General features: G+C 54.4%; 1 protein-coding gene and 1 long non-coding RNA gene across 6 annotated transcripts in view; both read right to left on the reverse strand.

The window, feature by feature from the left end:
- RNF24 (ring finger protein 24) overlaps positions 1-2858 on the reverse strand; it is a 31371-nt gene extending 28513 nt beyond the window's left edge. The window contains exon 1 of one of the 5 annotated variants that reach the window (XM_065060237.1): positions 2750-2858. The gene's annotated coding sequence lies outside the window, so the exon portion shown is untranslated. Of the gene's footprint in view, positions 1-1988; positions 2665-2749 lie in introns of those variants that run through there. The other 4 variants (XM_065060233.1, XM_065060235.1, XM_065060232.1 and 1 more) reach the window with 4 other exon arrangements.
- LOC135579309 (uncharacterized) overlaps positions 1-13129 on the reverse strand; it is a 51587-nt gene that overhangs the window by 34809 nt on the left and 3649 nt on the right. The window lies entirely within an intron of this gene.

Consider the following 13129-nt stretch of genomic DNA (forward strand, 5'->3'; position numbering starts at 1 on the left):
GCATGGCCAAGACCACCTTCCACCCAAAAATGGTGATATCAACCACTGATCATCATCTTGTCTCCCATTTGCACATACTCTCTTGCTTATTAGAAGGTAGAATAGATCCCACAACGTCCAGAGCACGTTGACCACGGTGTCCTTCACAGCTGGTCCATCACAACAGGCATCTCCAGCTGAGCTTGGAGACAAGCAGATCAGAGCCCAGGCTGTATAAATATGAGGTGTCACCACAGCTCACCCACCTCCACAGCTTGTCCCCACAGCTCTGAGACTAAACACCACCACCAGTGACCCAACGAGCAGACCTGGAGTGTCCAAACCTAGCTGGAGATAAGAAGGCAGGTCCTGACCAGCGGGTAAACCGTGGCATAAACTTTTATCAGGCTGAGCAGGGACAAAATAAGAGAAGTCGAGCTGAGCAAGTGGTCAGGTGGAGCTTTGGGAGCTTGTGGAGGGGACTCCCTTCAACAGCAAGACCAGGAGATCCAGGAGGTCACCACCAGCCTCGCCTCCAGGAGCTCCACCACCCTCTCAGGACCAGGACCTTCACCTGTGGTCATCAGCCCTGCAACTTGTAACTGGATCATGCCATCCCTCCTGACTGCTTATGGAACACAGGGCTGGAAGGATTTAATTTCCCTCTTTCTTTTTCCTTTTTAAAATACCTCAATTAATGCATTTTGGGTTCCTTCCATATTGCCCCCAAGCATTTCTACTGTCAGAGGCTGTATTCTTCCACCGCCAGTTACTGGAGGCTCGTTATTTTTCCGGGCTGAGGGCCAAATTGGTATTTAATTTTTGCTCCAGATGGCACAGTACTCTAGATCCATCAGCTGGAGGATCTAACCTGTCTGAATAAAGTAATAGAGAAAATAACCTGATTTATCAGGGGCTGTTTGACACGTTCAAGGTGGCTCTGTTTATACCTGGCATAAAAGAGAAGCACTAATATGAATTCTCACTATTGAACCTGAAACAATGATAGGAATCTAAAAAATGATAATAATATTACAACTTGTATTTTGCTTTCTCACCAGTCAAGCAGAAAAAAACCACTTGTTTCAGCCATCAGGGCAGCCCAAACCTGGGTTTTGTTCCCTTTCCTTCATCCTCGCTGGCCTCAAAACAGCTGTCAGCCACGGGCTGTGCAAACCAGGGCCAAACTTCTCCTTCTACAAGCAACTAGAAGGGCTGGGGAACCCAGATTTTAGCGTGTGGTACTGAGGGCACATGGCCCCGCTCACTGTAAGAGACTCAATGAGGACATAAGAGGACAACCATAAGATGTTCCAGTTACATTTCTGGCTAATTCACCCTGTTTCTAGGAAGCTGCCGCATCCCTCTGGCACAGCCTGCACCTGGGATATGTTCTCTGCAAGCTAAATCACCTAAAATAACCCAGAAAGAATTAAAAAAAAAAAAAAGTGAGCAGTCGGTTTATCTGCCCAGGCAGACAAAACGCTGCATAAAATCAGCTGAGCCTGCGAATGGCTGGGAACAAAGGGACAGGGGAGGTTTTTGTGCTCGTCTTTGCTCTGTTCAGAGCATCCTCAGGCTTCAAGAGCCCGTCCTGGAAGCAGCTGAGACAAAGGAAAAGCAGGAGCTGTCGGCAGGAGCCGGTCGGGGAAAACCAGGGCGAGGAGGCACCCACATCACCCTCCCCAGCAGCCACGGAGCCGGGTTCGCGTGTTGCCGAACACGTTAGACATGGCAGGAAACTCGAGATCAAAGGAGAGGAGCGTGCCAGAGCAAGATGTCATCCAAACCTCCTGCCAAAGGTACGCGAGGGAGGGGGGGGAATAACCCCCAGACACACACGCTGGCACATCCGAAGGATCCGGCACCGCTTGGAGGTGCACAGGGCGGTGGGACCTATGGAGCTGTTCTTCTCCGCATGTCCAGGCTACAACAAAGATGGGCTACAACACAGGCAGGCTAAACTAAATAAAAAAAAAACACCAAATCCTCACGAGGTGCATTTTTACCCGTCAGTTCTCAGTCCGGCGGGACCCACACAAATTCCTTGCCAATGGCAGGCGAAGCGGCGGATGCTGGGAGGGCTCCGTACGTGCCCGTACGGCAGGAACAGCAGCGCTGGAGAACTCCAAAAAGCAGCTTTTCCCATTTCTGGGTGTTTTTTTAAGCCGAAGAAACCCGCAGCGTCCTGTCTCAGCCCCAGGAAAGAGAAGGGACATGCCTGATCCCAAGCCAGCGGCCACCGGGTACGGGGTGACCCAGGACCTCCCTGTGACACAAGGGGTCCCCATGGGGTGGGCACTGGGTGGGGACATGTCCCCTGTCCCTTCCTCTGTCACCCCATGGCGATGCGGTCCCAGGCCTCCACTATCCCCCAAGCGGGGACCTTATGGGTCCCCCCACAGGGTCGCCAGCCATCCCAAAAAGGGGAAGGCCAGCCCCACAGGGCTCTGGGTGGGGGGCAGCAGCGACAGGCCTTGGCAGCCCCATTTCCCCAGGGTGCTCCCTGCCCCACAGGGGACAGTGGGGCTGAGAGGGAGGGCGGCCTGTCCCCCCGCCAGGCGCTGCTGAGGTGCGGGTGTCCCTACCCCACAGAACAAGGCACAGAGAAGGGGCCCTGCCCCACAGCGATGCTGAGGGAAGGGCCCTTCTCCTCAGAATAAGGCAGAGGGAGGGGTCCCAGCCCCACAGAGCGGTGCATGAGGAGGGGGTGTCCGGTCCTCCGGCCCCCCAGGGGGCTCCCGCCGCCCCGCGCCCACCCCGCACTCACCCGCCACTGTCCCGCCGAGGCTCGCGCCGCCCGCACTGCCCGGCGGCGGGGAGGGACCCGGATGAAGGCGGCCCCGCCCACCTCCCCGCCCACCGCCCGGAGCCGGGCACCGCCCCGCGGCTTCGCTGGCCGCACTGCGCATGCGCGGGGGCTGCGTCCGGGGTGGGAGGGCCTGGGGGGGGCTGAGCCTCCGTTGCGAGGGGGGGACTGGGGACACAGGGTGACACGGGGATGCGGGGGCAATGGGGAGGGGACAGGGCGACGTGTAGTGGAGCATCTCCCGTGTGAGGAAAGGCTGAGGGAGCTGGGGCTCTGGAGCTGGACAAGAGGACACTGAGGGGTGACCTCACTTATGTTTACAGATATATAAAGGGTGAGTGTCAGGAGGATGGAGCCAGGCTCTTCTCAGTGACAACCAATGGTAGGACAAGGGGCAATGGGTACAAACCGGAACACAAAAGGTTCCACTTAAATTTGAGAAGAAACATCTTCCCAGTGAGGGTGTCAGAGCCTGGCCCAGGCTGCCCAGGGAGGTTGTGGAGTCTCCTTCTCTGCAGACATTCCAACCCACCTGGACACCTTCCTGTGTAACCTCATCTGGGTGTTCCTGCTCCATGGGGGGATTGCACTGGATGAGCTTTCCAGGGCCCTTCAACCCCTGACATTCTGGGATTCTGTGATTCTATAGTGGGGACAGGAAGCAACTGGGGACAGGGAGATGGTGTGGGGACATGAGATGACACTGGGGACAGGGTGGCACAGATGACAAGGGGATTATGTAGTGAGGACATGAGGTGACACTGGGGACAGAGGGGCATTGGGGACAGGGTGGCACTGGGGAGAGGGGAGGGGTGTGGGGACTGGACATGACTGTAGGAACAAGGGGTGATATTGGAGACACAAGGTGGCAGTGGGGATGGCAGGTTGCAGTGGGGACAGGGATGGGGTGGCAGTGGGTGGAAATGGGGAGAGGGCACGGCAGAGGGGATGGGGTTGTGGTGGTGACAAGAAAGATGAAGGGGAAGGACCTGTCCCCATCCCTGTCTCCATCTCCAGGGACCTGACATCATTTCTGAGAGAAATTACATCACCCACCAGCGCTGGGATATCAGCCAGCTGGTGCCACCTTGTTGGGACAAGCTCTCTTTGTCCTTAGGACAACAAGTTTTCTTTTCCAACTGTATGAAGACAAACTGAGCAGGCAGGATGAGAGAGACCCCCTTGCACCGACACAGCGGGGGCTCCACACCCAGAGCAGCAGGGACAGAGTGGTGTCCAGTGCGATGGTGGCATGACACTGCCCATCTGCACATGTGTCACCAGCCACAGCGACCAATTGAGCTCAGGATCTTGGGTACATCGGTGATTCAAAGAATCATAGACTCATGAGCTCATTTAGGTTGGAAAAGCCCCTTAAGATCATGGAGTCCACCCATTAATCCACCCGTGGGACTGCCCCATGTCCTGAGAACCTCATCTCCATCTGTCCAACCCTCCAGGGATGGTGACTCCAGCACTGCCCTGGGCAGCCTGTTCCAATGCCCCACAGCCCTTTGGGGAAGAAATTGTTCCCAGATCCAACCTCAACCTCCCCTGGTGCAACTTGAAGCCGTTTCCTCTGCTCCTGGCGCTTGTTCCTGGGGAGCAGAGCCCGACCCCCCTGGCTCCAAGCTCCTTTCAGGCAGTTCAGAGATCAGAAGGTCTCCCCTCAGCTCCTGTTCTCCAGCTGAACCCCCCAGGTCCCTCAGCCGCTTCCATCACACTTGTGCTCCCTCTCCACCTTGTCCAAGCTCCTCGCAAGGTTTGAGGCCCTCAAGCTCATCTGGAGGACACTATTAATGTGCAAAGAAAGTTTTATTTTCCTTCTCCTTCCCCAACCAGGCGGGCAAAGCCTGACAAGGCCAGAGTCAGTGGTGGGCAAGCCAGGGAGTGAAGACAGAGCTGTAATTAGCTGTGAGCGTGTAATGAGAAACTCATTAATACAGTTTGTCTGCGGTGTTTGCATCCCTTGGTCCCACACATCAGGCTGTGCCGCAGCAGCAGCCGCATCCCGGTGAAATCGGATGGTCTTGGCCAGCTGGTGGGAAACTCTTTCATCAGCGGGCAGCAATGCTGTTCTCCTTTCTGCTGCGACCTCCTCTCCCTCGCCAGCGGAGGAAGGAGGAGGATGCCCTAACGAGGCATCGTGGGAAGACTCGCAGCATCTTTGAAGATGACGCTGTGGCCCTGACCTCGGGATGCCTGAGCGATGAGACAGGAGCCAGTTTGCTGGATGTTTTCACGGAGCAAAACCTTCTTCCCGCGGTGGGAATCCCCACTCTGCACGGCAGGGATTTGCCCAAACATGCTGGAGATGCTTTTAACTGGGAGTCCTGGTCTCGGCGAAGAGACTGCAGAGCCAGGGCCCCGCAGGGGCCACCAGCAGCTGACGGGATGAGTTTGGGAAGCAAATGCACACGGAGATCAGGTTCTGCTGTTCCTCCCACGCTGACCAGCCCTCGGCATCCTGGGGCAAAGCTCAGAGCTGCAGCCATTGTCCTTGGCACATCCTGGAAGGAAAGTCATCATGGAGTGCTGAGTCCAGCTCTGGGTCCTCAGCACAGGACACACATGGACCTGCTGGAGAGGGGCCAGAGGAGCCACAGGAATGATCCGAGGCTGGAACAGCTCTGCTGGGAGGACAGGCTGAGAGAGTTGGGGTGTTCAGCTGGAGAACAGAAGCTCCAGGGAGACCTTATTGCAGCTTTTCCAGACTTAAAGGGGACAAATAAGAAAGATGGGGACAGACTTTTCAGCAGGACCTGTTGTGATGGGACAAGGAGTGATGGTTTTAAACTAAAGGAGGGAGATTAAGGCCGGACATGAGGAAGAAATTGTTGTCCCTGAGGGTGGTGAGAGCCTGGCCCAGGTTGGGCAGAGAGGTGGTGGATGAACCATCCCTGGAGACATCCCAGGCCAGGCTGGACGGGGCTCTGAGCAACCTGAGCTGGTGAAGATGTCCCTGCTCATGGCAGGGGGGGCACTGGGGGAGCTGGGAGGGTCCCTTCCAACCCAAACTGTTCTGTGATTCTATTCTATGTTTCTATTCTATGATTCTACTCCATGATGATCTTTCTTGTAGGGCACATAAATGGGTGGAAACATCTACCTTTCCTAGCCCTAGTGATGGCTGGGGTGGTGTTAGGACATAGCAGGCTGTGAGAATGATCACCACCCCGTCTGTGATCCATATTCAAGGAAGAGTTTGTCCCTTATTAATAAATAATCACTCTTGAGCTGGTTGCTGGAGCCAGCTCAGAGCTGCAGGGAGCTTTGCTGGCTCCAGTGCCTCACTGGACTTCACGGGAGAAGCTGGAGAAGGAAAAATGGTCCTGCCCAAATTCAGCAGCGGGGTTTGGATGCTGCAGCTGGATGGTACATGGGCACGGACTTGTACCAGATTTGGACCAGCCCCACGGCACAGTCCTGCTCGCTGTCACCACAGTCCAAGGATGCACAGGACACCGTGTCTTCGGAGGAGACCTGCTGCGGTTATAGCAAACGGCTCCCTGCGAGGTACCTTCCTCCCTGCCTCAGTTTCCCCTTTGGGACATGCTGGTGCCTCTGTGGGAACGTGGCTGAGAAAGTCCCCTTGGTGGAAGGAGAAGGGTGGGATCAGCGGTGTCCTGCCTGCGGGCTGGTGGTGTGAGTTTTGTGGGATGGGACAACCCCAAACCGGCTCATCTTGGGGAGCAGGGCCGCGTCTCCAAGCTCTGATTCACCACCCTGACTGTGGAGGAAACCACACCGTTCACTTTCTCCCTGTGCTCCTGCTAATAATACCCCGCTCTGTGTATGAGAATATCCAGTTTTTCCTCCTTGATGAGGGAAGGCACATGAGATCCGGCACGGCTGCATGCCCAAGCCTCACGGCAGAGAGATGGGTGATAAGGGAGGGTGGGTCTGTGTTGTTGGGACTGTGGAAATCATCTCCTTTCTCCTCTCATTCCTCTCCAAGATGTTTTTGCTTTGTGATAATCACCTATCCCTAGTCATAGGAGGGCTCACAGGCTGGCTGGTGGACCTCCATCGCCTCCTTCCAACCCATTGCAAAGCTGTGCTGCTCAGCCGTAGACCCTGCTGACAAAATGCATGAAGCAGATGGAACAGAGGCTGTCTTCTCCTGGGCAGGGATCTCCTGCTCCTCTTAGAATGCACGTGATGCTCTTCTGCACTGATCCAGCCTGTAGAGATACCCCAAAGTCTTTATCCTGATTTTGGGGAGAAAGCGGAGGGGGTTAAGGACTTGTTCTAGGAGCAGCTCATCTTTGGGATGCTCCTCTTGTGGCATGAGAACCAAGCCAACTGCAAAGTTCTCCTCCCAGCCCAGTCCTGAGTTCAGGTGGTGCTGGACCTCAAATGCCACCTCAGACCTGTTGTCATCCCAAGACAAATGGGTGGCAAGCACAGGGTTGGGACCTGTGTGTCCCTGTGGAGGCTGGTGGGGTGGAAGCAGCTGGGGAACATCCCTGACTCACCACCTCCTGCAGCCCGTGGAGGTCTCCTGCTCCTCTGAGGTTGCCTTGGTTCATGACTTGGGCTGGGGGACAAGGACAAGCTCTTTTCTGGTGGCATTTCAGCGTTGCTTGCGGGTGGTGGCAGGGTTTTGGGTTCCCCATGGTGAGTTAGACCTACATCCACCCATGCAGCCCAGGGAAAGAAAGCCATGATCTGCTCCATGGGGCTGGTGGACCCAGTGTGGTCCCGGCAGAGGAGTGAGCTGGATGAACCCAATGACGTACCTGCATTTTTGGTGCTTTCAAGCCCTCCAAAAGCAAATGCTGATACCCAACTTGTCACTTGCCCAACAGCCCTCACTTGACCAAAAAACCCAAAATTTGTCCTGCAGGCAGAACAACATGGACCTCAGCAGGGCTTGGATGTGATTCTCCTTGTTTGGATGAAAAGTGATGAGGTGTCTGTGGGGAGAGGTGCCCTCTGGTTGCCAGCACGGAGGAGATGGTGAGAGGTGTAGATCCATAGTGTTGTCACTGCCTGGTGACATGTGGCCCCCTCGAAGCCCTTCCCAGCCACAGCAGGGGTTTCACAGGGCTCATCAAGAACTGGTCCCTGGCTGAGGGCCCAATGAGATGAGGCAGAAGAAGATGTTAGTGGGTCTCACAGCAGAACTGCTGTTTGATGTTCCCTTGTCACCACCGAGAATAACCCTCTGGCTGTTTCCCTCGGGCTTTTGCAGAGGTCACACTCCCAAAATCTCAGCCCTTGGCCCAGCTGCCAGTGGCAGAAGATGTGGTGTGGGCTCAAGCAGAAATGCGCTTTGGTCATCTTGGCACGTGTCAGTGGTAGAGGGGACATAAAAACAGCCTACTGGGACCGTCTATTCCCATATCTTGTCTCTGCTGGCCACGGGGACTTTCATCCTCACCAGTGTGACCAAAACAATCTTGCAGGGGTTGTGGATGGGAGACCTGGTGGGCAGAGGAACAGATGGGCTCCTGCAGACCATCCCCTTCCCTGTCCCAGCACCCATGACATAGCTATCAGGTCCTGAACACCTTCTTGGTTCGAGTGTCCTCCTCTAACTTCTTTGCTGGAAACAAATCTCCCTCACTTTGCTGCTTTTTTTTTCTTTCTTCATCCACCATGACTGTTTGGTCTCCCCATTCCTCACGTCCCTGTGCTCATTTGGGGTCTATTGGGTGACCTCGGTGGCTGATCCAAGAGTGAGCATGGCCAGGAAAGGACACTTGTTGGTGAACATCAGACACGTGCAGAGAGTGCCCATCCCATCTCCACCTCCGAAGCGGGATGTGGGGAACCTCCCTCCCTCCATCCCTGCTGTGCTGATGTTGTTTGTCCAGTAGCACGGGTGTTTTTCCACGCTTGGGCTGCAGGACTGCCCTCTCAGACCTCTCCTTCACCTCTTTCACGGCGTCACCAGGACTTTGATTTCGCCTTGCCAGACTGATGTGGAGCAGGGTGGAGCGGGGCAAACTCTTCCTCTTCCTTATAGCAGGGATTAACCGGGTGCTTTGGCTCCTGAATGGCTTTGTGACTCAAGGAATAATGCTGCTTGTGCAGGGCTTGCCCGAGGGTGACCCACGTCCTTGTGACTCACCTCCTCGGTCCTTGCACCCACCCAGGGGGATCTCGTGCTGAGCATCACGTCCAGTTTAACAAGCAGAGCAGGTATAGCTCGCGGGTGGTAACACAAACCCCGGGGCCCTTCCTCTCTGTCAACGTGCCGTGGGCTCAGCCTGTGTCCTCCTGGGTCCATCCTCATCCTCCTGCTCTGCTCCAGAAACGTACCCAGGAAAAAGAAACAGCCTGGACATTGCTGGGCAATGCTGAAAGCTTTGGTTGTGGGGCTCAGAGCTGCAGGCAGGGATTGATCCTATGAGGACAGGCTGAGAGAGTTGGGGTGCTCAGCCAGGAGAAGAGAAGGCACTAGGGAGACCCTATTGCGGCCTTTCTGGACTTAAAAGGGGCCAATAAGAAAGATGGGGACAGACTTTTCAGCAGGGCTTGTTGTGATAGGACAAGGGGTGATGGTTTTAAACTAAAGGAGGGAGATTCAGGCTGGACATGAGGAAGGAATTGTTGGCCCTGAGGGTGGTGAGAGCCTGGCCCAGGTTGGCCAGAGAGGTGGTGGATGAACCATCCCTGGAGACATCCCAGGCCAGGCTGGACGGGGCTCTGAGCAACCTGAGCTGGTGAAGATGTCCCTGCTCATGGCAGGGGGGGACTGGGGGAGCTGGGATGGTCCCTTCAACCCAAACTGTTCTGTGATTCTGTGATCCTGCTGGGAGTGCCCAGCCCTGGCAGTCTGGGGTGTCTGGCTCAGCCTGGGCAGGATGAAGAGCCCATTGCCACAGGTGTTTTCCTGCTACTGAACTCGGGAAAACTTTTCAAGTGCCTTTTTTCTGTAGCAGGGACCATTTGCTGGTGGATGCAGGTGGTTTCCTGAGATGCAAGGAAGCGCTTGGGATTTCCCGTCAGACCTTCCCTCACCCTGTTAACACCACAGGGTGCGCCCACCCTCCTGCCCTGGGAAAAAGACCCTCATCGGGTCTGAGTGTCCTTGTCCTGTGCAGGATCTGGCACCAGTGCAAGAACAGATGGACAAAGCAAAGCCCACCAAGCCTCTGCAATCACATCTCTCCAGAACCAGGCGTCCAGTGCGGCTCCTCAACCTCAGAAATGTATGGATCACAGCGGAGGGGTGAGGACTGGGAAGGATGGGGAGGAGGGATGTCTTTGGAAAGATAAAAAAATAATCTGTAAATTGCAAATGAGAAAGTTCCTTAAATGCAGGTCAAACCAGTTTGTCCGAGACACCATGTGCATGGGCTGCATGGTGACTAATGTACGGAAAATGTGATGCCCCACGGCGTCAATGCTGCTGGGGACACCACAGGCCTTGTCCCATGGCCTTGACCCACAATGTCCCTGTTTGGCAAGGGGCATTTGCCAAAGGGGACAAAGCTGAGAACTACCAAGCTCATTGCCTGCAGAGACCAAAGCAGAGCTGAGAGCTGAAGGAGGAGAACCAAATATTCACTTATCATTGAATTATGAAATAATAGAATAATTTGGGTTGAAGGGACCTTGCCAGCTCCCCCAGTGCCACCCCTGCCATGAGCAGGGACATCTTCACCAGCTCAGGTTGCTCAGAGCCCCGTCCAGCCTGGCCTGGGATGTCTCCAGGGATGGTTCATCCACCACCTCTCTGGCCAACCTGGGCCAGGCTCTCACCACACCCAGGGCCAACAATTTCTTCCTCATGTCCAGCCTGAATCTCCCTCCTTTAGTTTAAAACCATCACCCCTTGTCCTATCACTACAGGCCCTGCTCAAAAGTCTGTCCCCATCTTTCTTATTGGCCCCTTTTAAGTCCAGAAAGGCCACACTAAGGTCTCTCCGGAGCTTCTCTTCTGCAGCTGAACACCCCAACTCTCTCAGCCTGTCCCACAGCAGAGCTGTTCCAGCCTCGGGTCATTCCTGTGGCTCCTCTGGCCCCTCTCCAGCAGGTCCATGTCTTATCCCTTAAGAGTGCACCAAGTGCATCATCCCACCCTTAGAAGACACAGGCCAAGAACAAAATTGACCAGGTCTTTGGTTACAGCCTCTGCTCATTCAACAAAATCCATGCAAAAGGGACAATATGGACATGACACACACATGCAAGGTGGGACGAGAGCTCCTCCTGGCTCAGAGCCATGGTCCCTGCTCAAATCCGTCTGCTGTCTGGGACCACGGGGAGCTGCTCCGGAGGAATGTGAGTCAAGAGCCAAGCCAGGGTAATGCTTTCCACATTATTTTTTCTCAGTTTCCGGCAATTTGCTGCTTCGGGACTTCCTGAGCCAGAGGTTGTATCCGTATCTTGCTGTGTAACAGCACTTGATGGAGGGGGTGGGATCATATCCACTGTGTTTTCTTGGGAAAAAGTTCAGAAGAAAGAGTGAGCACTGGAGTAGGTGGTTTCATGCAGCCATGGCTCAGCCCTGGGCTTGCTTTAAATATGCTTTAAATATAATAAATGCCATGCATACAGCGATGTAATCGCCCTCCTCCTCCTCTCTGCCGGGTGTAACGTGAAAGGCTGGGTAGGATTCAACCCTGCGTTTCCACATGAGGCTGCAATAGAAAACATCTGGAGAACGTCAGCCACAAAGAGACAGGAATGCTCCAAACTAGGAATGGGTCCAAACTGCCCTTTGCAGACCCAGACGGTCCCGGGCTTCAGTTGGGATTTGGCAATAGGTGCATCCCATTCAGGAGCATTCAGGGTTTGCAGATGGGATCCATCCCAGGGACATTTTAGGGGTTCACTCAGTCACAAGACTGTGCAGGAGCTGGAATTCACAGCTCCTGTGATCTGCTGTCTGCTCTGTCTCACTGGCATCTCCCCAAGATGCAGCAATTTGGGGGATGCTACACCCCCCCGAGCAGCTTTGTTGGAAAGAGAAGGTGATTCCCACCTTCCCAGGAGCGGCCGCTTTCTTCTAACACGTTAATTTAACTGTACCATGTCAGGGGGAGCAATGGGCAAAAATTCATTCACCGCCCCGGGGATTTTGAGGGCAATTTGCCTTTTGGAATTTTTGGGGGGGTAGAAATAGGGATCTTGCAATCAAAGCAGGAGGAGAGGAGCAGAGAGCCCGGAGCATCTTTATTAAGTAGTGTCCCTTCCTTAGATCTTTGTGGCAATGCTTCAGTTTGGGAGCACACTTGATCAGCTAGGATTGGTTTAAAGTCAGGCTGGGAAATTCCTTGCAGCAGTGTCCCCGAGGAGAGGTTTTTCTGGGTAAAGCTGGGGACAGCTTTGCACAGGGGATGATTTAATGGCTTTAAACTCAAAGATGGTGGATTTAGATTGGATATAAGGAAGAAATTGTTGTCCCTGAGGGTGGTGAGAGCCTGGCCCAGGTTGGCCAGAGAGGTGGTGGATGAACCATCCCTGGAGACATCCCAGGCCAGGCTGGACGGGGCTCTGAGCAACCTGAGCTGGTGAAGATGTCCCTTCTCATGGCAGGGGGGGCACTGGGGTAGCTGGGAAGGCCCCTTCAACCCAAACTATTCTATGAAATTAAAAAAAAAGAAAAAAAAAAGAGGTGAAAATAAATCTTCCGGAGCCTCTGCAAGAAGCAAGTGGGGATAATTAACTTGCTTCTTCCATATCTGAAAAGATCTGGAAAAGTGGTCATCAAACGCCTACTCTTGTTGTGCGCTGATGAGAGGCAGATGCTGCTCCTCTGAAGTTGCCTTTAAGTCGGGAGGGAGGAAAGTCCCCACCCTTTGTACAAAATGCAGATTTACCCCCTGCAAGTATAGGCAGAGCTGTGACTCCTGATACCATCACACACCAGTAAACACTGGGAGCCGGCCAAGCCTGGTCTGGGGAGCAGGGAGAAGGAAATGCTGAATGCATCATCAGCAGAGGCCACCTGAAATGGCTCATCTCCAACCTTTCCTCCAACACTCACCCTTCCAAGGGGTTTTTGGGGGGTTGTGGGTCTTGGCTTTTCTCAGACTTGTTTGCCTTGTGGTTATGGGAAATTTTGCCTCTGTTTATAGGAAGATTCAGTCCCTGCCCTGAGCACCCTCCAGCTCCGGCTGCTCCCCTACCTGCTGTGCAAGGAAGAAGCTGGGGACTTGCTGGGTCAGTGAATCCTGCCAACGGGACATTTCTACCTGGTTTTATTCCTGCTGAACCTCCTCCTTGGACCTAGATGCCCAAGCAGCCAGAAAACACAGTGTTATGCTGGCAGCAGTGTGATGAGATGGTCACCCTGACCTTCTGAGCTGAACTTCTGGGTCTGTCTTTACATTCCAAGGGGAGTTTGCCTCTCCCAGCGCCATCATCATCTCCTTGAACCAA

Source organism: Columba livia, chromosome 4, assembly GCF_036013475.1.
Source record: "Columba livia isolate bColLiv1 breed racing homer chromosome 4, bColLiv1.pat.W.v2, whole genome shotgun sequence".
NCBI classification, from domain to species: Eukaryota; Metazoa; Chordata; class Aves; order Columbiformes; family Columbidae; genus Columba; species Columba livia.